Source organism: Canis aureus, chromosome 31 (genome assembly GCF_053574225.1).
Source record: "Canis aureus isolate CA01 chromosome 31, VMU_Caureus_v.1.0, whole genome shotgun sequence".
NCBI classification, from domain to species: domain Eukaryota; kingdom Metazoa; phylum Chordata; class Mammalia; order Carnivora; family Canidae; genus Canis; species Canis aureus.
In genome coordinates this window covers 24,518,965-24,545,296 of record NC_135641.1, presented here as the reverse complement: position 1 = coordinate 24,545,296, position 26,332 = coordinate 24,518,965, and the positions used below count along the sequence as shown (strand labels likewise).

The window sequence follows — 26,332 nt, the reverse complement described above, 5'->3', positions numbered from 1 at the left end:
GTACCCCTCCCTTGTTCCTAAGCCTTTGGTAGTACTAGTCACACTAAGTTATAATTCCTTCCTTACTTCTGCCTCTTCAAATGAGACTGTGAGCAACTTGAGGGCAGGGACTGTCCGTTGCCTACCATAGTACCTGATATGTTGTTGGGTGCTCCAAGAGATTTGTTGGCTGAATGGTAGCTATTAGTTAGTGACCGAACGTCATTATTAATTCTTCTAACCTCACTACACCTATCATAGTGCCTGACACATATTAGTCACTCAGCACATTTCACTACATTAAACATTTATACTTACTATGTATCTGACATATTGCAATGCCTTTTAGGAAATGTGATTTAATTTAATCCTATCAACCGTCCCACCAGGAAGTATGTTTCATTATCCTCAACAAAAAGATTTGAAAAGTAAGACTCAGTAAATTTAAATAGCTTTCGCAGGGCCAAATTAATGTCCATAATGGTTTCCCAGTTCAGCTTCCATTTCCACTGAAGAAAATATGTCTAAGAACAGGGGAAGAATAACAAGCAACTTCCTTACTCTCTGTCCACTCCTCCCTTTATCAGATTTATTTAAAGAAAAATAACTTAATGTCATTGCTACACATTTTCCCGGTTAAAAGTAAGAGAAAAGGAGCAAAGGAGCCTGACATTATGGAAACAAAATAACATTTATTCCCAGTGAATATCTGTGAAGTTTATCAAATTGAAATGAATTCTGCAAAGAGGCAAATTATGGTCCTTGTATGATCAAATGTTTATCTGCAGGCATTTGATGGGCTTGAGAGTTGACAAGGACAATGGATATAATATCACAGGATCTATAATCAGTGCACAAACTGGAAAAAAGGATGAAATTGATGATGATCGTGACTTTGTCTTCTGATTGAGATATAGAATGCTTATGTTTTTACAGTCAAGTTAGACAGATTAGTTTGGATGGATGGATAGATGGATTAAGTGGCTGTCGATCTCATATTGTTGGAAAGGGGCAGTGAAGGCATCTCTGACTAAATACTTCTCATAAATACCTAAAACATCGTTTGAAATTCACTATGAGGAAATCCAGTCAAACATTCTTTTGGGCAGAGAGTTTACATGGGAAATCCTGGTGTAACAGCCCCAGAAGGCTATGTGGAAAAGCATTCTGGCTTTTGAGGACTGCTTTCTCCCTCTGCTGATAACTTATTCCGTAACTCTTGCAACACAACCAGCAGGGCTGCATTTTCCTCTGTACAACGAAGAGTGGGAACACTTGACCTGCGTGTTTCATCAGCATTACCATTGCTGTGGATCTAGGGGGCTACAGTCATCCTACCATTGCATGAGGCTAATCTGCCTCTGGTTCCTTCCCTCCTAAATTCCCAACTTTCTCCCACTATCACCACTGCAGTGTAGACCACTGAAATGATCAAGAGGTGATAGATTTGTGGAAATCATATAAATCAGGAAAATCCTAATTATTCTATTTCTCTCCACTCCTTTGGTATGGTCATGGATATCAAGGATATGCTGCTAACTGGAAAACATTCTTCGTCTTCAGTGAGCCACAGTTTCACCGTCTTTAAAATGAGATTCATAATGGGTACTTCTCAGTCTTCACTGCAGTCTTCTTTTGTCTCATCCTAAATTATAGGTGAGGTTTGAATGGGCAGTGATTCGCGATAGTGTTGAACAGGATGCCTGGTGTGAGATAAGGAGTGTAGGAAGTTACTCTCCAACCTTACTTTTGCTTTTCCAGAAGAGTAGTAGATCAAATAAAACCAACATACCCATCTTATACCAAATTTGTCCTATACAAATGTGTAGCACCTGACTTTTGATGGCTCCTTATGCCTAGAGAGATAAACAAATTATATGCTCCTGAGTCAACCTCCTCTCAGTAAGCATGGTTTCTTCTGCAGAGCCTGATTTCTCTTACATGTGTGGAAGTGAAGCAGCATCTAATTAGAGATGGGTTGCCTTAGTGAGAAGTTGCTTCTCATTAAAACTCTCATTCTTGAATTGCCTGCCTTGATTTTAAGAAACCTACTCTGCCAGAGCTCCCATTGGTGCCTCCTGCCACCAAGAAATTTTAAATGGCTAGGGTTAGAGGGTCTGACAATGGTGTCAGTTTCTGTGTCTGATTTCATGTGACAATTAATTATAATATTTGTTCAGAAAAAAAGAAGCCTGTTGTCATAGTGATAGCTGACTTCCCAAGTAAGATGCATACCCCCAGTTGAAGTATCTGCCTGCACAGATCCAAATATCAATTTGTTGTGTACACTGTAGAAATAATTGAGAGTATACTTCAGGGAGAAAAAAATTTGATATGGACAGAGTTTCCTATACTTATGCTATTTGCATCTTCTCTGTACAACCATGATTTTTCCTTTGATTTCCATTTCTTTTTCCAAGAATGATACTTTTCAGGGACTTGGCTATATTCCAGAGACTAGTGGTGATGTCGCCTCCTTATATCCAGGAGGCCTTTAAAGCACTGAGGCCACTAAAGGGAATGTTTTATATTTGCTGGCTCTGTGACCTGAGGCAAGCCATGTTCCCTGTCTAAGCTACAATTTCTCCCTCTTATAAATGAAGAAGGTAGGACTAGGTCAGTGACTCTCATGGAGAAGTGGATAAAATATATCATATATAAGAATTATAAAAGAGAATTTGAGGAAGATGATACAGTTTTATATTCTTGTTAATCCCTCTTATAATAGAGATCAAGCCTGGAGGCCAATAGGGCATTATCACTTGTACAGTTAAGATCTTTCTAGATCTTAACTAGAAAGAGGCTAGAGCTCCTGACCCAAATGTTTGAATTGAAAACTGGGGAAAAGGGGATACTGAGTTTCCTCACCCTTCTGATTGTCCTGATACCTCGTTTGCTAACCTCAAAATTCCAGTAGATATGCCATGAGGTAAGCTCAAACTTTTTGTCCCATCTTTATTACGGAGTATAGCAGCTTTGCAGACACTGTCTTGAGTTCACACTGGAGGAGCTGGGGAAATCAAAAGGAAGAGGAAATATTGGTCATCAGACATGTACAAGTCAAGTACTAACTGAGGCACTTTCATATCCATCTTTCTCACCAAAAACAAGAAGGAATCAGTCATTTTTCCAACAGTTATGTGGCCAGTAAGGGGAAAAGACCAGAATATTCCCCCAAACTTTTAAAACCATCCTTTTTCCATAATCCTTAAATGCAGAATCCTTAAATCCTTAAATGAGTTAGTCATCTCTCTGTCTGCCTCTCCCTTATCTCCACTAGCAACCTTAGACTTACAAACAAATATATTCCACAAATGAGATGCAGTGCCAAGCCAGAGAGAGAATCGAAAGGGCACAGTTATCAGAACAGACAACTAATTATTGGGCCATATTCAGAGATAGGCGGTCTGAGGATTTTGCCCAGAAAAACTTCTAATTGTAGGGCATAAGAGAAAAATATTGGACCGAAAGGCTGTTAATATGAGTTTTGGCTTTGGCTTTTTATATTTGCTGGCTCTGTGACCTGAGGCAAGCCATGTTCCCTGTCTAAGCTACAATTTCTCCCTCTTATAAATGAAGAAGGTAGGACTAGGTCAGTGACTCTCATGGAGAAGTGGATAAAATATATCATATATAAGTATCATAAAAGATAATTTGAGGAAGATGATACAGTTTTATATTCTTGTTAAACCTCCTTATAGTAGAGATCAAGCAAATGACTAATATAACAAAACCGAGGACCCTCAGATAGCTAATAACCACTCACTGAAAACTTCACTGGTTGTTTGAGAACAGTGGTTGAAACTGAAAGATGTTTTGTGGGCACAGATTTATGAATGAAAACAGGGAGCTCTCAGGAAGCTTAAATATACCAGAGTAGTGTGGGACCTATAAGCTATCAAAACTACCCAGCCAGATACTCCTTCTAGGATAAAGCCCAGAATGGAGGTGAAACTGCTGAGGGTAGAATCCACATCCAGCAGGACAGGGACATTGGGGACAATGAAATGAGAAAGCTTAGATAGAATGGAAGAGGGGGAAAGTCAGCAGATCTTAAAAAATATGAAGAAATTTTCTACTCAAATTTCCCGTTTCCTAAAAACAAAAGAAAACGGTGTTATGGAGCTAGGAAGCCCCTCCTGACCTCTTTCTAAGAGTATGGTACTATGATTTCCAATTCAGTGGCCATTAGCCACATCAGGCTATTTTGATTTTAATTAACTAAAATTAAATAAAAGTAAAATTTAACTCTCTGTCATACTGGCCATATTCCAAGTTCTTACTAGTCACTTGTGGTGACAACATTATACAACACAGGACATTTCCATCACTCCAAAAAGTTATATTGCACAGTGCTGGAGGCCATCTAAGATGTAGCATAAGTCAACAGAATGAATGTAGTCAAATTCCATCCAAAGTTATTATATGAAGGGAATAAGCAAAATAATGTACCTATAGGAAAAAAAAAAGGATTGGCATACTTATTGCCTAAAGATAGTCACCTAAAATACATAATAAATATCTTATATACATCATAAAAATTTTGGTTTTATGTGCCATTTAATCTGTGATACAAGTATTCAGTTCTGCCAGTAGAGAGCAAAATCAGCCACAGACATTAAGCCAACAGAGGGGTGTGGTTATGTTTTAATAAAACTGTTTACAAAAGCAGGTGGGAGCTGGATTTGGCCCACTGGCCATTCTTTACCAACCCTGGCTTTCGGCAATGAAATTATGTCAAGAGGACACATCCACAAAACAAAGAGAAACAGTAACCTAATAACCAAAATCAGCTACAAGAAAAGAAAAAAATGTGTCAAGTCTGTAGTCTGTAAATATAATAAATATAGGACATGGAGGAAAATCAGGAACATTGACTCTATCTTAGGTTACAAATAAATCCTCAGTAAATTTCAAAGGAAAGAAAAAATACATAAAATTTTCTAATCACAATACATTAAAAATTTAAAAATAAGACTCATTAGATGCAGAGAAAGCATTTGACAAAATACAGCATCCATTCCTGATCAAAACTCTTCAGAGTGTAGGGATAGAGGGAACATTCCTCAACATCTTAAAAGCCATCTACGAAAAGCCCACAGCAAATATCATTCTCAATGGGAAGCACTGGGAGCCTTTCCTCTAAGATCAGGAACAAGACAGGGATGTCCACTCTCACCACTGCTGTTCAACATGGTACTGGAAGTCCTAGCCTCAGCAATCAGACAACAAAAAGACATTAAAGGCATTCAAATTGGCAAAGAAGAAGTCAAACTCTTCCTCTTCGCCGATGACATGATACTCTACATGGAAAACCCAAAAGCCTCCACCCCAAGATTGCTAGAACTCATACAGCAATTTGGTAGCATGGCAGGATACAAAATCAATGCCCAGAAATCAATGACATTTCTATACACTAACAATGAGACTGAAGAAAGAGAAATTAAGGAGTCAATCCCATTTACAATTGCACCGAAAAGCATAAGATACCTAGGAATAAACCTAACCAAAGAGGTAAAGGATTTATACCCTAAAAACTATAGAACACTTCTGAAAGAAATTGAGGAAGACACAAAGAGATGGAAAAATATTCCATGCTCATGGATTGGCAGAATTAATATTGTGAAAATGTCAATGCTACCCAGGGCAATATACAAGTTTAATGCAATCCCTACCAAAATACCATGGACTTTCTTCAGAGAGTTAGAACAAATTATTTTAAGATTTGTGTGGAACCAGAAAAGACCCTGAATAGCCAGGGGAATTTTAAAAAAGAAAACCATATCTGGGGACATCACAATGCCAGATTTCAGGTTGTACTACAAAGCTGTGGTCATCAAGACAGTGTGGTACTGGCACAGAAACAGAAACATAGATCAATGGAACAGAATAGAGAACCCAGAAATGGACCCTGAACTTTATGGTCAACTATTTTCGATAAAGGAGGAAAGACTATCCATTGGAAGAAAGACAGTCTCTTCAACAAATGGTGCTGGGGAAATTGGACATCCACATGCAGAAGAATGAAACTAGACCACTCTCTTTCACCACACACAAAGATAAACTCAAAATGGATGAAAGATCTAAATGTGAGACAAGATTCCATCAAAATCCTAGAGGAGAACACAGGCAACACCCTTTCTGAACTCGGCCACAGTAACTTCTTGCAAGATACATCCACGAAGGCAAAAGAAACAAAAGCAAAAATGAACTATTGGGACTTCATTAAGATAAGAAGCTTTTGCACAGCAAAGGATACAGTCAACAAAACTAAAAGACAACCTACAGAATGGGAGAAGATAGTTGCAAATAACTATCTTCAGTATCAGATAAAGGGCTAGTTTCCAAGATCTATAAAGAACTTCTTAAACTCAACACCAAAGAAACAAACAATGGGAGAAGATAGTTGCAAATAACTATCTTCAGTATCAGATAAAGGGCTAGTTTCCAAGATCTATAAGATCTATAAAGAACTTCTTAAACTCAACACCAAAGAAACAAACAATCCAATCATGAAATGGGCAAAAGACATGAAGAGAAATCTCACAGAGGAAGACATAGACATGGCCAACATGCACATGAGAAAATGCTCTGCATCACTTGCCATCAGGGAAATACAAATCAAAACCACAATGAGATACCACCTCACACCAGTGAGAATGGGGAAAATTAACAAGGCAGGAAACCACAAAAGTTGGAGAGGATGTGGAGAAAGGGGAACCCTCTTACACTGTTGGTGGGAATGTGAACTGGTGCAGCCACTCTGGAAAACTGTGTGGAGGTTCCTCAAAGAGTTAAAAATACACCTGCCCTATGACCCAACAATTGCACTGTTGGGGATTTACCCCAAAGATTCAGATGCAATGAAACGCTGGGACAACTGAACCCCGATGTTTCTAGCAGCAATGTCCACAATAGCCAAACTGTGGAAGGAGCCTCGGTGTCCATCGAAAGATGAATGGATAAAGAAGATGTGGCTTATGTATACAATGGAATATTACTCAGCCATTAGAAACGACAAATACCCACCATTTGCTTCAACGTGGATGGAACTGGAGGGTATTCTGCTGAGTGAAGTAAGTCAATCGGAGAAGGACAGTGTATGGTCTCATTCATTTGGGGAATATAAACAATAGTGAAAGGGAATATAAGGGAAGGGAGAAGAAATGTGTGGAAATACAGAAAGGGAGACAGAACATAAAGACTCCTAACTCTGGGAAATGAACTAGGGGTGGTGGAAGGGGAGGAGGGCGAGGGGTGGGGGAGAATGGGTGATGGGCACTGAGGGGGGCACTTGACGGGATGAGCACTGGGTGTTATTCTGTATGTTGGTAAATTGAACACCAATAAAAAATTAATTTATTTAAAAAAAATAAGACTCTTCTACCTAGATTTTTTTTAAAAAAATGCTATCAAATAAATCTTGGTTCAAAGAAATGATGCAAAACAAAATCGCAGAATTCCTTGAAAAAGAACTGAAGTGACCATATCACAAATCAGAATCCATGAAAAACAGCTGAAGCACCTACCAAAGGAAATTGTATAGTGTTAAATGACCATTTAAATAAAAACTAATGAAACACATGAATTAAATAATCAAGAGTTTAGAAAAAGAATAAGTAACCCAAAAGAAAAAGTAATATGGGTCAAAGCAGAAATCAATGACAGAAAATGGAAAACCAGTAAAAATAATAAATAAAGGTAAAAACTGGCTCTGTGGGAAAAAAATAAACAAAGTGTTTAAACCATTGGCTAAGCCAATGTTACATAAAAGAGTAAATTATAAATACATAATGTTAGAAATGATTAAAAATAATTTTAAAAAGCAGGATATTTTTAAACTATGAGATTAATTTGTAAATATATGCAAAAACATTTCAAAACTGTGATGAAATAATTTTCTAGAAATTATGACTTATCAAATTTTACTCCAGTAGAGATAGAACCATCTTGGAAAGCCAATTACCATTAAAAAAACAAAAAAGAGCTAATATATTTAAAGAATAGAAAAGCACCAAGACCAGGTTGTTTCTATTTCTGTAAACAGACTAGGTTCTCCTTAAAGATATCTTCCTTCCTTTGTCCGTCCCTTAAAATTCTAGTAAGCTTTCTTAAACATAATTAGCATTAGCATTAGCATTAGCATTTTGAAATTTATGTACTTATACACTTATTAAAGGCATTCTGTGAAATTGATGTTGTGTAGGGAATGCAGCAATTGTGGTGGGGCTGGGGAGGTCATGTGGTAGCGGGAGGCTGTGTCAGCCAAGACAGCAGAAGCCTGCAACCAGCAGAAGCAGCATAATCCAGCAGCTGTACACTGGACAGACCTGTGCTTGAATTCTGATTCCTTCAAATTATGGCTTTATGACTTTGGGCAAGTTATTTAATTTCTCCAAACATTATTTTCCTCACCTTTAAAACGCAAATAATAAAACTTACCTTACTTATGTGGTTGGTATGAGGATTAAATGGGATAACATATATAAAGTGCTTGGCTTGTCAGTAGCATGGAGTAACTATTCAGCGAATGGTAGCTATTGTCATTGAGCAGGGCACCATCGATAATAATGTGATGTCCCTGATATTTCTGCAAGGTTTACAAACTGGGAAAGCAAATTGAAATATGGATTTGATCTCAAAATTCAATCTCTGTGTATGAGGAAATATTGTGATCTGAATCTTTCTGTTCTTGCCCTCGATCTTCCTAATTCAAGATTTTGTCCTGAAAGGACATTGGATAAAAACGATGGGTTGGAAACCTTTATGTTGTTTTGCTCTACTCTCAAAACCCATTTAAACAACAGTAAAGTGATATATTTTAAAAGGCAAACATCCACAAGAGTGGAAAAAATGAAAAAAGACAAAGCTGCAAGCAAAAAAATTTTAGAAAGTGAAATGCAAATGAATGTGTGCTGACCAATTTAGTAGCCCAGAAAAAGCTAAACCTTAAACCAACACTGGTAAAAGATGAAAAATAACCTGTTTATATGCAGAAACTCTCAACAATGTATGAATTCACATCAAGTACCCCAGGACTTGAGGATGAACAAGCTTACTTAAAAGTCTGTTTATGACTCAGTTAGATCTCTAGATCCCCTACCTACCCCTTATAGCCAGACAAATACCCATCCCCACTTTGGTAGAAATCTGGAGATGTATTTTCTGCATAGGATACAATAGGTGCACCCTGGACTAGAGAATACTAGATACAGTTGAGAGTAGGGTATCATTCTGAAAACAGGAATAGTAAGAAAATGTATGTATCCTAAATGGTGTCATCTGCAGCCAGCTCTGCCAACAGAGCTCTAAGAATGCCAGCTCCAGGGAAACACAGTCTCCTTCAGTGTAACGCTGGAGGATTCTTCCCCTGAAATATGATCAACCTAAGGGGAAAAATGTATAGATACTGTTATAAAATGGCTTAAACTTACCATTAAAGCCTGCAAGCAAAAAGTCACACCCATGAGCCCAGAGCTTCCAATAAACTTTTCTTGTAACCTAGACTTGCTTGTTTGTATGGTGCCCAAAGGATGACCATCGATCTCTAACCTGAAATACAGATAATAAAACACACACAATAGGTACCTTAGAGAAGACAGATAGCATTTAGGGACAAGACACCCTGAAGGGGAAAAAATATAGACAGACAGACAGACAGACACACACACACACACAGATGTATATAATACATTTACACATACATACTTCAGGGCATCAAGACACTATATTGCATTCATGTGAAAAGAAGAGGGTACTTTTAAAAAGCATATTAAGTGGGGCACTTATGTGGCTCAGACAATTAAGCATCTACCTTCTGCTCAGGTCATGATTTCAGGGTCCTGGGATGGAGCCCCATGTCTGGCTCCCTGCTCAGTAGAGGAGTCTACTTCTCCCTTGCATTCTGCCCCTCCCCTGCTCATGCTCTTTCTTTGTCTCTCAAAAATAAGTAAATAAAATCCTTAAAAAGAAAAGTATACTAAGAGATGAAGGAAAACCTAGAAATTGAAAGTATAACAGCAGATAAATAAAAATTCAATAGAGGAAATAGAAATTAAGGATGAAGATGTATACTCTAAGATAGAACAAAAAGACATACAGAAAAATAGGAAAGAAAGATGAGAAAATAAAAGGATCGGTCCTTGAGGTCCAAAGGTCCAATGTTTAAATAGTAGGGTTTCCTTTTTTTTTTTTTTTTTTTTTTTAAATAGTAGGGTTTCCAAAAGGAAGAGAAGCAAGGAAATGGGAGGGAAAAAATACCAACCAAATAGGTCAGGAAAAATTCCCAGAAGTGAATGACATCAGCTTCCAGATTGTGAGGACCTGCCAAATACCCAGGGCAATGAAGAAAAATATTTTAATGGAGGGAGAAGGAAAGAAGGAAGGAGGTAGGGAGACAGAGAGGAAGATGAGGAAGAAAAAAATAGAGGAGAAGGGGAGCGGAGGAGAGGGAAGAATAATTACAATAACACACAAAGAGCCACAAATTGGAAAAATTTCAGGGTCTTGTCAATAGTCACATTAGAAGCTAGAAGACCATGTAAGGAAGCCCTCAAAATTCTCAATGGAGTGATTCCTAAGTTAGAATATCATAGTTAACCAAAGTATCAGTCAGGTAGGAGAATAAAATAAACACATCTTCAGAGATGTAAGTTCTCAAAATTCTACCTCCCGGATACTCTTTTTCAGAGAGCTCTGCTCTGCCAAAGAATGCACGTCCTTTTAATAAGGTAGAAAACAAAAAACAAAAAGAAGATAGGACTACAGAAATAGAAGATCCAACATACAAAAGGCAGGAGAGAAGTCTTAGTGATGACTGAAAAGGCAGATCCTACAGTGCTATTAAAATCAGCAGGTTCTGCACTCCGATGTTTTTAGCAGCAATGTCCACAATAGCCAAACTGTGGAAGGAGCCTCGGTGTCATCGACAGATGAATGGGTAAAGAAGATGTGGTCTATGTATACAGTGGAATATTAGCCATTAGAAACGATGAATACCCACCATTTGCTTCAACGTGGGTGGAACTGGAGGGTATTATGCTGAGTGAAATAAGTCAATCAGAGAAGGACAAACATTATATGGTCTCATTCATTTGGGGAATATAAAAAATAGTGAAAGGGAATAAAGGGGAAAGGAGAAAAATGAGTGGGAAATATCAGAAAGGGAGACAGAACATGAGAGACTCCTAACTCTGGGAAATGAATAAGGGGTAGTGGAAGGGGAGGTGGGCAGGGGGTGAGGGTGACTGGGTGACGGGCACTGAGGGCGGCACTTGATGGGATGAGCACTGGGTGTTATTCTATATGTTGGCAAATTGAACATCAATAAAAAATAAAAATAAATAAAATAAAATCAGCAGGTTGGAGCACAACTAGGAAGGAATTCTTCAAAAATATATAATTGATGGAATAACTGATGTTTTTGAACATTTTAAGATGAGAGTATAATACTTGGCAGAAGTTTGGATAAATTGGTGTTATCTACATAGAGGAATAAGCAAATTAAAAAAAAATACAAGACCATTATTAGCCCTAAAGAAAATAAAAAGTTAGGGTGCCGGGGTTGCTCAGTCGGTTGAGTGTCCGACTCTTGGTTTTGGTTCAGGTCATGATCTCAGGGTCATGAGATTGAGCCTCATGTTGGGCTCCCTGCTCAGTGTGAAGTCTACTTGAGAATCTTTCTCCCTCTGCCCCTTCTCTCTCTCTCTCTCTCTCTTACTGAAATCAATAAATAAATCTTAAAAAGGAAAAGAGAAAAAGAGAAAGCAAAAAGTTCTTTAGAAAGGAAAAGTGATCGGTGAATACTACAGGATTTAGCTGGGAAGAATGTTTATATAGTTTTAATAATAAGCTCAGAACCCTGGCCTGGCCCAAATCAGATGTATCTGTCATGAGAAGACTTGGGTGGGCTGGACTGATACGTATATGTAATCATGGAAGAGGAGGTACTGAAAAATCAAGAAGTAGCAATATCTGGAACAAAACAAACAAAACAAAACAAAAACAAATGTAGCTGAAATAGTTGATAGTGGTTGCGTCTGAGGAGGGGCCTCTAGAGGGCAGGCAACAGGGGACCACTCCTTTCTGAAACAAATTTGTGAAGTCATCAACTCTAAATGTAAATGTGTAATTTTGATGAAAACAAGGGCACAAGCATACTAAAAAGCAGAAGCAAAATTTCTCAAATAAGCCATGAGCTCTCTGCCTGTGGATTTCTCCACAATTTTAAAAGCTTTCTGGGCATGCTAAGACACAGTGTATTTTCCTCGCCCACCACAATGTGGGACAATGTGAGAGACAACATGTTTGGGAATGAAATTGCCCCACCAACCCTGTTGTAGTGACCAATGTTCACAAATAATCACAGTTTTTACAAATACAAACCCCGCACAATTTTTTTGAGTATTTTTTTTCTTTACAGTTTATGCTGGGATTCCTAGATAGCTGCATCTTTGGTGAATGAGTGGGAACAAAAGATTACCAATAGACAGAGAGCAGTCAGGAGAAGCAACCAGACTTGCGACCAGATGGCAGTTAGCGAGGCTGGGACAGCCAGTAGTCAGCAGAATGCAAATAACAGCAATGCTAATCATTCACATGAATGTAAAACTCCTAGCTTATGAAAAACCCACAGCCTTAGAAAAATATGTCTGCTATAATTGAGAAGAACATCATTGTTTTTATTTAACAAGATAGCTACAGTGTAGGCTTTTGGGGTCAACAGCCCCCTCCAGGCTCCTAGCCAATAGCCAAGATCAACTGCGAGCCATGTGAGTGAACCACCTGGGATGCCGCCCATTCAAGCCAGGTAATGCCAAACCCAACTTCTATCTGTAACCCCGTGAGAGTCCCATAAGTGAGAATCACCCAGCGGAGCCTCGTCAATCCAAAGAATAACGAAATGTTATAATAAATTTGTGGTTTAAGCCACTAAGATTTGGGGAGATTGGTTATGTAGCAATGAATAAGCAGAACAAGGAAACTCTACTCTAGCCCTCTCATGTCCCAGTAGGAAAATAAAATCCTAGGACAGGGGGTAATTTGGCCAAAGTCTCAAAACAGAGAAGACTCAGCCCTTCAAGCCTTTGGGCCATGATTCCTCATCAAGGCCATCGAATCTATACTAAATGCTGCCAGTGTCTTCCTCGCCTTCCTCCTTCCCTTTCTCCTCCTCCTTTTTCTCTTCTTGTAACCTTTTATCTTGATATTTTCAACTTACAGGAAAGTTTCAAGAATAGCACAAGAAACTCCCTATACTGTTCACTCTGATTAACTAACTGTTTGCATTTTACCTCATTTGCCAATGTTTTTCTCAAGAGAACATTCTCCTGCAGGGAGGCTGCCCACATACCTGATTCCTGCTGAGTGGTTAGCCACCGGTCAGCACATCCCAGCAGGCAGAAGAGGAATGGGCACCTGAGGATGAGAAGGGTAGAAAGGAAATGCGTGGGAGAAAAGAAAAGTGTTAATCAAGAAGGGATGTCAAAAGGGAGAGTGGAATCACTCAATATCAATTTGTCCTCATCAAGATATTCCCCAGAAGCAGTTCCCTAAGCTGTGCGTATTGAACTTGAAGCCTGAAGGCACAAGTTAGAATCTTACCACTGGCTGTATGACCCGTGGCGAGTTCCCTTCTGTTGTTGAGCTTTGGTTTCTACCTTTGGGTATAAACCACGTTCAGTAAGCCAACACATTGGAAGGGCTTTGCAAATGATGCAGATGAAAGGAATTTTAACCACCTGTGTCTGTGGAATCACTTGGAGAGCTTATTAAAAATCTTAATGCTACTGCCCCATCTGCAGAAATCCCTATTTCAATGGTCTGGGGTCCAGGCACTGTAGTTTTTAAGAGATCTTGTATAATTGTTAAGGGCTGTCAAGGTTGAGAATCACTGTGATAGATAACATTGCCATCGCTCAGGGGTTGTTTGAACTCCTGGAACCCTCTGGGCCAGATGTCCTCTGTCTTGGCCCCTTTCCCACTTCTGCTACATCTCTCTCGGCACCAAAGTAAACCTCAGAGTTTGGAGGATCCTCCATTCTAAGCCTGAGATGCTTCACCTTTATTTAATTTCTGCATTATCCCTTTCTTTGTCCCTGATGATCGACACCAGAAAGTTGCTTCCAGAAAGAGCTTCCTAGGTTCCCAACCCCTCCACTACTAACCAGAGGTTTTCTGTTTCCACTGCAGTTCAGCAGCTGCCATTCTTCCCTTCTAGCTCTATAAACACCTAATTGCTGGCATGCAGATCTATGTAGTTTGGGATTGGTAGGAATTATGACTCATATGTAAATACCTTTGAAAAGAAGTGTAGGAGGGATTTTATATTCCTTGGTGGTCTTAGCAGGACAAAAGAAGAATTTCCCAGATAGAGCATAACTTTTATTTTATTACAAAAAATATCTTTTGTGGTGCATTTAGCTTCTTCTTCTTCTTTTTTTTTTTTTTTGGTACAAATATTCAGAAATGAACTACTCACTTTATTTTGAAGTTTAAATTCTTCTATCCCTCCTTGCATCTCTTCTACTTCTGCTCCTTCCGTCCCCTCTTTTGTCCTTCTTCTCTCCTTCCTCCTTCCTTCCTCTGTTAAAGAAAAAATTATCAGGACACTTGTTAAAGACAGTAAGGCAAACTATATTCAAGGGAGGAGATTATCACAATATTAGTACGGATCGCTGCAATGGGGCTCAACTCTAAATACAAGGAAAAGTGGGAATTTATAGCTAAGAAGCAAAGTGGAGGTTGGTAATGGAAAACTATTAAGAGAAAACATCAGAGAATAAGGGGGTCTCTGGTGGCAGGCCAGGGGATCACCCAGGGGGATGGGGAAGGAGGAAGTAGCTAATTAAATAGGAAAGGCTGTCAGATGTGGGGAGTGGGGGATTCTTGCTAAAATTGGACCAGGTAAAGATGGGCACAGAAGCCTAGTTGAGAGGAGAATTCAGAGGAGTCTAATCAGAGTTTGGTCAAGGAAAGAATGTTTGTCACCTCCTAACCCTCCTCCTTCCCTAATTCCCCAGTAATAGGGAGACAACAAAACACAATTTGAAATATGTTATAATAGAATTATATAAACTTTTGTGGAAGCATTCACCTTTGTTTGGGATAGGTACAGGAGAGAGGATATTTTATTTGAATTTGGAAAGATGGGCTTGAGATTTCTTCAGGCAGAGATGGGAAGAAAGATACTCTGGGTAAAAGAACAGCAGGTGTGAGAGCCCAGGGCAGGAACTAACTGGATGTGTCAGGAGAATTGCCTTGGAAGCTGAGAGAACAAGAGTGTTCTCGCAGGGGAAGAAAAGATGATGAATGAGGGATTGTTGTCCAGGACTGGCTGGTGCAAGAAATTCTTAGGGGAAACATCTTTGGTCAGAGGTCTGGTTGGTTCCCCGTTTCTCAGATTCACACACTCTATTTTCTTAGCATCTGTAGAGGCCATCAGATTGGAACTTGTCCTACCCCCTTTTACTGCTTACTCCTGTATTCACTGTTTCTACCCAGCAAAACTTTCTCTACAACTATTATGTATATCGATCTGGTTTGTTTGCTTGTTCATACCTTTGTTGTCCATCTTCCTCTTCTAGGATATAAACTCCATGAGGGCATGGCCTTTCTTAGTTTCCCACTGAATTCCCAGAGCTCAGCCAGTATAGGGCACTTGGTAAGTGTTCCACAAATTTGCTGAATAAAGCACATGTTTTTGACCGGAGCCATCCCTTCCCAGGGACCAGAATACTAATGTCCTCCACCTCATTCTCAGTGTCAAGGTCTCTCAGAAGTAAGATCAGAATTCTTATTGATGAGCATGGAAAGAAAATAAAAAGAAACGGGAGTCCTAAGGAAAACCCTAGCTGGGTGAGGCCTGATGAGATGCCCCTGCTCCACAACAGAGAGCACTTATCTGCTCCCAGATCCTGGGCTTCTCTCCCTGGCCCCTCACCCCTGCCCAGCCGCCAACGACTGCTACCCAGGAAGCTCATCAGCCTTTCTGCCCATAGTTTTCAGAATGCCACATCCCATCTCCCTGGGGACTTTCTCCTTGGTGCTGTCAATTCTACAGTCACAGCTGGGACTGGGACTGGGGGGAGGGGAGAGCGCTCTGTCTTCAAACTCTCAGGAGGGGAGCAAAGGAAGAACCAGCACTTTTGTGCCTTGTGGGTAGGAGAGTGACATAGGGTTAGAGAAGTCAAAGGCTCATCATTAGTTGTTTTTTCTGACAAACCTGGAGGGCTTTAGGAGTGTCTTTTTGTTGTTTTTGTTTACTTCAAAGTCAAGCAAATTCTACTAATGAAAGCTTCTTCCAAACCCCTTTTCTTTGGTTAAAAAGATCAACTCAAAAAAGCATATTTAAAAAAGAAAAAAAAAAAGCAAATAATCTGAGGAGTGTTTTTATTTTATCTCTCTTCTAAGGAAGGAAAAAAGACTTTGCATCAGCTAAAGACAGAGTCATCTGTTTCTGGGCCTTGAGTGCTCATGAGTGAATCCTGTAGCTAAAGGCAAATTTCCATTTCAGCCGCCTAGACTGCCCTAATTACCTGGCGGAAATCACGGAAGGTGATGCCAAGTGGCATTTGAGCCTGTCATTTTCTTTTACTGTTTGGGGGATTCAGATATTTTCCACTCTAATGTGGCAAAATATTCAATCAGCTTAAATTATGCATGCACTCCAGATCAAGCCAGCTAGATGTCAGGAGCAATTCAATATTTTTTTTGAATTTGGGAGACTGAAAGTCAGCAAGATAAAAGTTTAGAAGAGCTATATACAAATTAACTTTGTAGTATGTGGTAAACAAGTATAGAAGTGAGAAAACTTTTTGTCCCTGGCTGTGCCAATTTCTGGGATCATTAGATAATTTGCATTAGCAATATTCTGGCAATACTGAACAGACAGTTTTAATTTCCACTGCCCCATCTTGAGTTTCTAAGTATTCTTCGTTTCTAAAAATAGATGCCAAATAACATGTTCTATTTGTCACACTCTTTGTGAGTGTGACCGTATTGCCCCTCTTCTGTGTCATTGCATTCATTTTTTGAGGGGAGGAAACCATCAGGGTCAAGTTGACTTTATAGAGGTGAGTTTGGCATTTCTGGTTACCTTACGTGATATCATTGATTAATTTCAGGAATTCAGGAAACATTTATAAAACATCAACTATGTGACAGAAACTGAGCCAGGGTCAGCGTGATTGAAACCTTGGTGCTGTACACAAGCCTGACTCCTACACTCCTGCCATATAGCTCAGTAACTGATGCAAGGTAGAATGAGATAAGTGTCCTGGAGGCCAAGCAAACTCAGGACTCATGGTGGGAACATGGGGAAAGGTGATTCCTTACGAGTCAAGGATCCAAGGAGAAGTAGAAATTGTTAAGGATGTGTTAGACTTCCACATATATGTGTATTTGCAGAATGTGCTCTAGACAGAAGAAACTACTTGAGCAAAGATACGGATCTGTACAAAATCAAGTGTGCTGTGGCAATAGTGAGTATTGTGGCTGGAGACCAGGATGTCAATGGTGCCCAGGGGGAGGTGTTGAATGAGTGGAACACAATAAACCTCAAAAAGACTATGGAGAACTTTGGTTGACAGATTGAGGGATCTGATCAAAATTTAGTGGGCAAGAGAGAGCCACCTAAGGCTTCTGAGCAAAGGCAGAACAGAGACAGAGCAGTTTGGGAAGATACTTTGAGGCACAGTGTCACAGGGCCTGGGGCTGGCCGTGGCCACCAGAGTGGCATGGAGGAATGACATACTTTACTGCCGATCCATCTTCATTTGGCAAGCTCCACAATAAGGGACGCTGGGAACACGCTGATGCATGACCAAGTTGCCTCACTGCAAGAAGTTCACAGTAGACTAATGCCATATCCAGCCAACCTTGCCTCCGGGGACTCCTGCTCATGTAACTGAGGACTTTCTGATCATGTCTCTATCTCTAATGGCTAATTCTCAGAAAAAAAAGTGAAAAGTTCTGACAATCATCCAGACATGAAATTTGCCAAAGCCAGAGACCTGGATATTTTGAAAAGTGCGAAAAGGAGATTATGTTTCTTATTCAAATATTCGCTAAAAATGAACAAACACCAAAACCCAATCTTTAGAACATGGCATCGCCTTTATTTCCAATAATTTGGATCCAGGAAATCTGGATTCCAATCTTGAGATTTACCTGCATCTCGATTTTGTTTTCCTTATCTGCAAAGCAGTCATAATTCTCAGTCTTTCTGCTTCAGATGAGATTGTGAATATTAAACTATTGTGTCAACTGTGAATATTAAAGAATTATCATCAGTGATCAAATTCTGGGTAAAATAAAAATTTCATTGTAAGATACCTATAGCAGGTGATGAATTGAGTTCCCCCACTCCCTTACCACACTGTTCAAAACCTCAGAATTTGATTCTCATGACCACCCTATATATTTCCAACAAATTGTATGTCCCTAGACGGTAAGTTTCACCTGGTTAAGGAATCATGCTGGTCATTCATCAACGTATCTCGTAACACCTAGAGCTTTTCCTGGTACAGAGTAGGCACTCCATAGATACTGGCTGAAAGAAATAAAATAATGACTATAAGCGCTTTTCCCTTCATATTGGATATGATCCTTTTTTTTTTTTTAAAGATTTTATTTGTTCATGAGAGACATGAACTCCCTGTAGGGAGTCCGATATGATATTTGATCCCGGAACCCTGGGATCACGCCCTGAGCTGAAGGCAAATGCTCAACCGCTAAGCCACCCAGGTGCCCCTAGATATGGTTCTTTTATTTCTGGCCTTTAGCTACTTACCACCCTACATTTACATTATCTTTTTTTTCCCACCCCCCCAAAAATTGTGAATATCTACTATGTACTGGATCTGATATTAAGCGCTGAAGATAAAATGGTGAGGAAAAAATGACTCAGCTCTTGCTTTTATGGAATTTATAATTGAATACATTTTTATTATAATCAGCTTCACAGATCCTATCTTTGTCAAACTAATTCTATATATTGTTATTTGTATTAACATCCTTTAAAATTAGAAATTGGGGATCCCTGGGTGGCTCAACAGTTTGGTTCCTGCTTTTGGCTCAGGGAGTGATCCTGAAGTCCAAGGATCGAATTCCCACATGGGGCTCCCTGCGTGGAGCCTGCTCCTTCCTCTGCCCGTGTCTCTGCCTCTCTCTCTCTCTCTCTGTGTCTCTCATGAATAAATAAATAAAATCTTAAAAAAATTAAATTAAATTAAATTAAATTAAATTAACTATAGTTAACTGAACCATTTGAAACCTCTTGGAGTATCTCAAGCCCAAATGAAAAAGAACTTTCATAAAGATTGACAACTGAATTTTTAAAAATGTATTTAATATTTATACCACTGATGGTTAAAACATAATTATACCAAAGAAGTTTTTTTTTTTTTTAACTTATTTATTTCACAGAGAGAGAAAGAGAACACAAGCAGGGGGAGCGGCAGAGGGAGAGGGAGAAGTAGGCGCCCTGCTGAGCAGGGAGCCCAGATGTTGATGCAGGGGCTCTATCCAAGGACTCTGGGATCATGACCCCGGCCAAAGGCAGACACTTAACCAACTGAGACACCCAGGTGCCCCTGAAGAGGTTTTTTTTTTTTTTTTTTTTTTAAATAAATTTCGATTACTGATAGAGCATTGAATGGCTGGCCTAACACAGAAAACTGGATTTTTTTGAAATTCAACACATTTTTAAAATTAAATTAGGTCAACCAACCAAAGAGTGAGCACGTACATTTAAGTATACATGTGTATGCTACATGGCCAGAGAACCAATTTACAAACTGGTCACACTTCAACCAAATATTTTATATATTAAAGAAAAAATAAAATAGTGGGTTCCAGAAAATACAAGGATTTACCAAAATTGTCAATCAGCAAAGCCTAAGAGAAAGATTTGAGATAAAATTGTCATTGAAAGTATTCCTGCTTCCAGTAACCTATTTTCATCTTTTTTAAAAAATTGATTTCTAACTTATTGATGCCATGACCAGAGAATGTAGTATCAAGTTCCTTAAATTTTACTGGGACTTCTCTGGTCTAACACGAAGCTATATTTCTGCAAAAATTCCATGTGGGCTCAAAAATGATGCACACTCTCCTATTGCTGGATATTGTATATATGTTTTTAGGTGATTGCAAGTTTAGAATTAGCTTCATAGATAATTAAAGTTTTTATTAATATTTAATAAACCTCTTTATTGCTAATAATATTTTTAACATAAAGTTAAAATGTTTGACTTTTCCCTAGAATTTCTTTCTCCATCTGTTTTTTTTTTTTTTTAAGGTTTTATGTATTTACTTGTGAGAGACACAGAGAAAGAAGGAGAGACATAAGCAGAGGGAGAAGCATGCTCTCTGCAAGGAGCCCAATGTGAGAATCAGTCCCAGGACCCCAGGATCACGACCTGAGCCAAAGGCAGACACCCAAACTCTGAGTCACCCAGTCGTCCTTTCTATCTGTTTATTTAAACATCTCTACATCTTTATGGTTTTGTTGTTTCTTTTGTATGTACCACATAACTGAGTTTGTTTTAAATCCCACCTAAAACCCGTCTTCCAACTAGAGTTCAGTTCTCACACATTGGCTGAGATAAATAGCATGTTTGAATTCATTTCTTTCATCTTATTTCATACTTTCCATTTTTCTGCCTTTTAAGTGTTTCTTTTAAATTCCATTTTCATTCCATTCTTTGGATTGACTCTGCCCTCTACTCCCACCCCATTCACCTTCTTTTCCTCCACCAGTCTAGAAGTTTTACATTCCACTTTTCTGGCTACCCTTAAAATATTAACATGACCATTTAACTCAAAGTTCAAAATTAATCTAAAGTCCAAAGTATTTCTCTTCCTCCTGAATAACAGAAGGAAATTCGAATGACTTGAGGTAATCAGTTTCCTCATCCCACTTGCCAATATTGCCCAGCATATGAATTTTATCTTGATTTTGCAACACCACAAGTTGAACTATATTTTAATTTCTTTTACAGTCACTATCAATTTGGTTTTATCCGCAAGTCAACATTGTTCTTTGTTTGGTATTCCTTTCATTTCTTGGGTTTTTTTTTTTTTTTTTCTGGAATCTTTTCCTTTTCTGAAGAACATCACCCTGACATCTTGTTTTTAGGGAGTGTTTTTGGAAGTAAACTCAGTTTTGGTTGGTCTGAAAATGTCCCCATTTCTCTATTGCTCTTGATAGATGATCTCACTGCATATACAATGCTACTTTGACAATTATTTTCTTTTAGCACTTTAAGAATGTCTTCTAGCTTCGAGTGTTGCAGTTGAGAAGTAAATTATCAGTTGCATAGGTAATCTTTTCTCTCAACTACTCCTAGGCTTTCTTTTGATGTTCACTGCTATAGTGTCTCTACAATGTTTCTCAGTGTGTTTCTTTCCATTTATTCTTCTTGGAGTTCACCAACCATTCCGAATCTGAGAGCTTCTATTTTCTACAAATTCTAGAAAATCTCAACCATTACCTCCTCAAGTATTTTCTCTTTCCTTCCTTCCTTCTGAAATTCTGATGAGTACATTAGAGTTATGCTCTATTGTCTCTGTATCTAAACTTTTAATGTATTCATTTTTTGTTTCTCTATTCTATTCTCTATATAATTTCTTCAAATTTATCTTAGAGGCCAATCACTCTTCTGCTGTGTCTAACATACTATTTAAGTCACCCAACAATCTTTTAATGCCAACTTATGTATTTTTAATATATAAAAATTCTATAGTGGGTTTTTTTTAAGATTTTATCTATTCATGAGAGAGAGAGAGAGAGAGAGGCAGAGACACAGGCAGAAGGAGAAGCAGGTTCCCTGCAAGGAGCTCGATCTGGGACTATCCCGGACCCCAGGATCACACCCTAAGCTGAAGGCAGAGGCCCAACCGCTGAGCTACCCAGGCATCCCTATAGTGGGGTTTTCTTTGAACTCTAAACCTGGTCAAATTTTAAAATCTTCATTTGTCTTATTTCAATGCCCGCTTTTATTACTTTAGGTATTTTAATTATATTTATTTTATATTTCTAGCAATCTGTATCAGCTATACTCATGGGTGAGATTCAGTAGTTAATTGTTTTTGCTGACTCTCATACACAGGTTAATTCTGGTGAGTAGAGGTTTTGGTATGTGAGTTCCTATTCCTTGAATGTTCTGTGCAGAAATCCTTTGAGGCCTGAGTTTTAAAGTTTGTTTCCCCAGAGAAGACTTGTATTTGCTCCTTCCAGTCATCAAGACACACTGCACCCCAGGATCTCTCAGAACTTAATTTTTAGCTTGGATTTTTTAATGACATAGACGTACGATAAATTTTGGATTCAGATTCATAAACACTATATGGGCTAGGAATTCTCAGAGAAAACTCTTTCCTCTTCTTTCTTTCTTTCTTTCTTTCTTTCTTTCTTTCTTTCTTTCTTTCTCTTTCTTTCTTTCTTTCTTTCTTCTCTCTCTCTTTTTTCTTTCTTTCTTTCTTTCTTTCTTTCTTTCTTTCTTTCTTTCTTTCTTTCTTTCTTCTCTCTCTCTTTCTTTTCTTTCTTCTTTCTTTCTTTCTCCTTTTTCTTTTATTTCTTTCCCTTCCTTCTTTCTTCCCCTCAATCTCTCTTCTACCTTCATTCCTCCTTTACTTTACTTTCCTCTTTCTCCTCCAGCTAGAGTCAAAGTAAAATCAGGTATTTGTCCATTTTCTTCCTCTGTGAGTTGTGGGACTTTCTCCTTAAGGAATCCAGCTCTGTGTGGCAGTCTGTAATCCACTCCTACTCCACCCAAGCTCAGGCTTTGTCTTCAGTTAGAAGCCAGACCCTAGGCAACCCGGATCAGAGCTCATGCTAGGACAAGCTATTTTTTCTTTTACGCCTGGCTTCTTCACTTTCCCCACAGCTCATCCATGCCTTGACAAAATATGTGTTTTTTATATTTTAGATGGGTTATATAATGAGAAGTGTCCCTGAGCATCTCTTCTATCTTCTTTCTGCTCAACCTTTTCCTTCTTCTCCTTTTGTTCCTCTACCTGCAAACAAAGCCATTGTACAGGAAAAACAAAATATTAAATAAATTGTGCTAATTTTAACTCTATTAATTTGTTTGCCATCAGTTGGACAGTAATTATCTACTTTATAGATGTTTTTAAGTTGATGATGCATCCTAGGCTAACACTATTTTTTGAGTGTCCACTGACAATGTGTTTACCCTGCAAACTATTTTCTTTGCTTAACCTCAGTAAGTGAGTTCATAGGGTAATGCCACGTACTTAAAAGGATTTGCTATTATCAGGAAGGGGAAATTTTCCACTTATCCCTCTTGGTTCTTTTGGCTAGTCCAGTAGTTAAATTAACACAAGACAGATTAACAAGAGAAAAACACCACAAACTTAATTTCATATGTATAGAGGTGTCATAGATAAGGGACTAAGAATGGGCCAAAGCAGGCTGTTTATGTACCTTTTAGACAAAGAAACAATAAATTTATGAAGAACTGACTTAGACTTAGGTACTAATCAGTGAAGTAACTAATCAGAGTTTGTTTATATAGCCTTCTTGGCCCTAAATTCTCTATCTCTGGAAGTAAGAATGTCTCTCTACATCCTGGTATAGGGAGAATACCTTTCGCATGGGACATTTATTTCCTGCTTTCAAGGAGATAGGAGTGAGTATCAGAGTGTCCTCCTTGCATCTGCTGTTTCTTAAGTAACTTTAATTCAGAATAATTTATATGCCACTTTGGCCTGTTTGAGGGTGGCCTTTCCTGAGTCCCATCACTGTTAAAGACAAACAATAGCATTTTATGGTAATTGTGAAGCCTAGAGATACACACAGCCATTCTTAAAACTCAGTTCTAAATTCTATGTCCTTAAAACTTCAAGATGCCTTTGCTACTATCATTTTTCTATTTGCAAGAAAGATTCTAAGTGTTGATTAGATGCTGGAGAATGAGATGGGGGCCTATAGAGAGTACCAACAAGCATTTATGGAAAGTCTACTGTTAGCAAGGAATCATGCTTTGTGTTTCAAGGACCAGGAATGAGTAATAAATGGTCTCTATTCTTAATTTATAAGACAAGATCTAGAAAACATAGTTGCTAAATCCTGTTAGATCCATTTTGCTCATTTCTCAGTTCCTATAGGAGGGAAAATATTAGGGATGGATATTGAGTAGGAGGTCAATAATGTTTACTACCAGGATTGCAACTAACCTAACTGGTAAGTCAGAGGAGCCTCTGGCAAAAGCCAGATTGCAATGAGGACAATAGGATCATGGGTACAGAGAAATCACTGCTAAATAGAGGCTAGTATGGATGTTCACTTTCAGTAGCAAGACTGAAAGGGAAGGAATTAGAGATCTCAAAACAAACAAACAAACAAACAAACAAAAAACAGAAAACAAAAACCAAATTCTGGATGCTGCCACTTTATGCCCTTGATGATCAAAATATAGCCGCACCCCAGAACCACTGTACAAGGGTCTTCATGCTCACAAAATCCCCAGGGAATTTGCATGTTCATTAGAGTCTTAGATGTTGTCTTAGGGTAACCAACTGTCCTCATTTAATCTGGACTGAGTTGGGGGAATTTCAGTGTTAAAATCAGACTATCTTGGGAATTAGGGACTCCGGTTGTCCTCAAGGCACTACGTTAAACTGTCCCAACTAGTTCTTTCAGAGCACCTATGCGCTAGGTAAGAGAAGATTACATGTGAAAATATAAAGAATTCTATCACTGGGGATCCAAGTGGGACACAGGAAGGAGAAAGTGTACCCCTATTTGTAGAAGAGAGTTTTGGATATAGAAGGTAAGCAGGGAAAGTAAGAAGGTAAGCAGGTGGTGGTGGTGAAGGGAGCAGCTTCCTCAAACATCATTTGTCACTAAGGGGTGACCTGTGACAATATTGTGGGAAGCCTGAGCAGCATTAGGATGTGATGAATGTAGAACCACAACATGTGACCAACAGGGTTTCAGCTCTCCAGCCCCAGGTCTTCAAGAGTCCAGCAAGAACACTCTGTGAAACAGAGAGGTCAGAGTTGCAGAGGTTGTCAGCAAGGAGGCTGGCTTCCTAGACAGATAATGGCTGAGATCATGTAGAGGGTAGCATTCAGAGCAGAAATATCCAGAAGGACAGCAGATATGAACTAGTAGTTGACTAATATGTGAGAGTTGATATCTTCCTTTTAGTTACTAGGAGGTCATAAGATCAAGAAGGTCTGAGACCTGCCATTGGAAAAGTAGGAATTCGGGGATTCTCTTGGTCTCCAAAGCCAACCATAAAGGGAAGTACAATTATCCAGATTTTCTATCACCAGAAAATTCACCAATCATACCTTCCATCAGTTCTCTCAAATATAACTTTTCTGCTTAAAAAGCTATGGGCTGTTGTAAGGGCAAATACAAATTTAAAATAAGAGGCTTAGTTTTCCTGTTGAAAATAAAGGAAAGGCTTTCCTTCTTTTCCTTCTGCTTAGAGCATTTACCTTCAAAAACTTATAATTTGGTCACTATTCTTAAGTAATTTAAGAATAGAGGCTCAGTGGTTGAGCATCTGCCTTTGGCTCAGGGCATGATACTGGGGTCCTGGGATCGAGTTCTGCATCAAGCTCCCCACAGGAAGCCTGCTTCTCCCTCTGCCTATGTCTCTGTCTCTCTCTGTGTCTCTCTCATGAATAAATAAGTAAAATCTTTAAAAAAAATAAAACTTGTAGTTTTAAGCACTTTATTTCTTTGACAGGCACCCCTTTGAAGACTAGATAGATCTATTGTCAGTTTTTTACTACTCTTGGGTCATATGACCCAAGAGTGTCTTCCTCAGGAATCTGGGAATTATCTTTTTGAAGTGCAAACATCAAGGGAGATAGCTCTTTATTTCCCAGTTCCCATAGGAGGTCAGAGGCTAATTTCAGTGAGTACCTTGCTCCTCCTATTTGCGAAGCTACTTCTTATCATAAAGATATGAAAAGTTTATTTCTCTTCCAGATAAAGCCAATTGGCTAAGTGTCTTTTTCTCTCCCTCCTTTGTAGAGAGGTTTTCTGGGTTGGGTAGAGATTTTGTTTTCAATTATATTTTCCCAACACTTTTAAGCAGAATGATACCCAACTAAACTTCTTAAACATCTTTGGACCTGTTGGTTTCCTCCACTGAGCTCCATGACCTGGCACAAGCCTCCTTAACAGTAATGCCTGGGGCTAGTTAGCAACACCCTCCAGGAGCATGGAGATGCCTGAGATAGATGCCTGCTACGGGCTAAGGCACAGATGGAGTTTAAGCTGATGCCCAGATTGTATCCCATCACTCACACACACACACAGGTTTTATTCAATGAAAACTTATTTCTCCATGTACCTGACAGCATGCTA

At 38.8% G+C, this 26,332-nt stretch overlaps 1 protein-coding gene across 5 annotated transcripts in view; it reads right to left on the bottom strand.

The window, feature by feature from the left end:
* Positions 1-651: 651 nt before the first annotated feature.
* The window catches only part of RTP4 (receptor transporter protein 4), a 114,042-nt gene continuing 88,361 nt past the window's right edge, over positions 652-26,332 (bottom strand). For 2 of the 5 annotated variants that reach the window (XR_013369472.1, XR_013369481.1), the window contains 5 exons: positions 14,459-14,562; positions 13,331-13,395; positions 9,414-9,531; positions 2,848-2,989; positions 652-1,682 (listed from right to left, as the gene is read on the bottom strand). The gene's annotated coding sequence lies outside the window, so the exon portion shown is untranslated. The remainder of the gene's footprint in view (positions 1,683-2,847; positions 2,990-9,413; positions 9,532-13,330; positions 13,396-14,458; positions 14,563-26,332) is intronic. The other 3 variants (XR_013369473.1, XR_013369474.1, XR_013369475.1) reach the window with 3 other exon arrangements.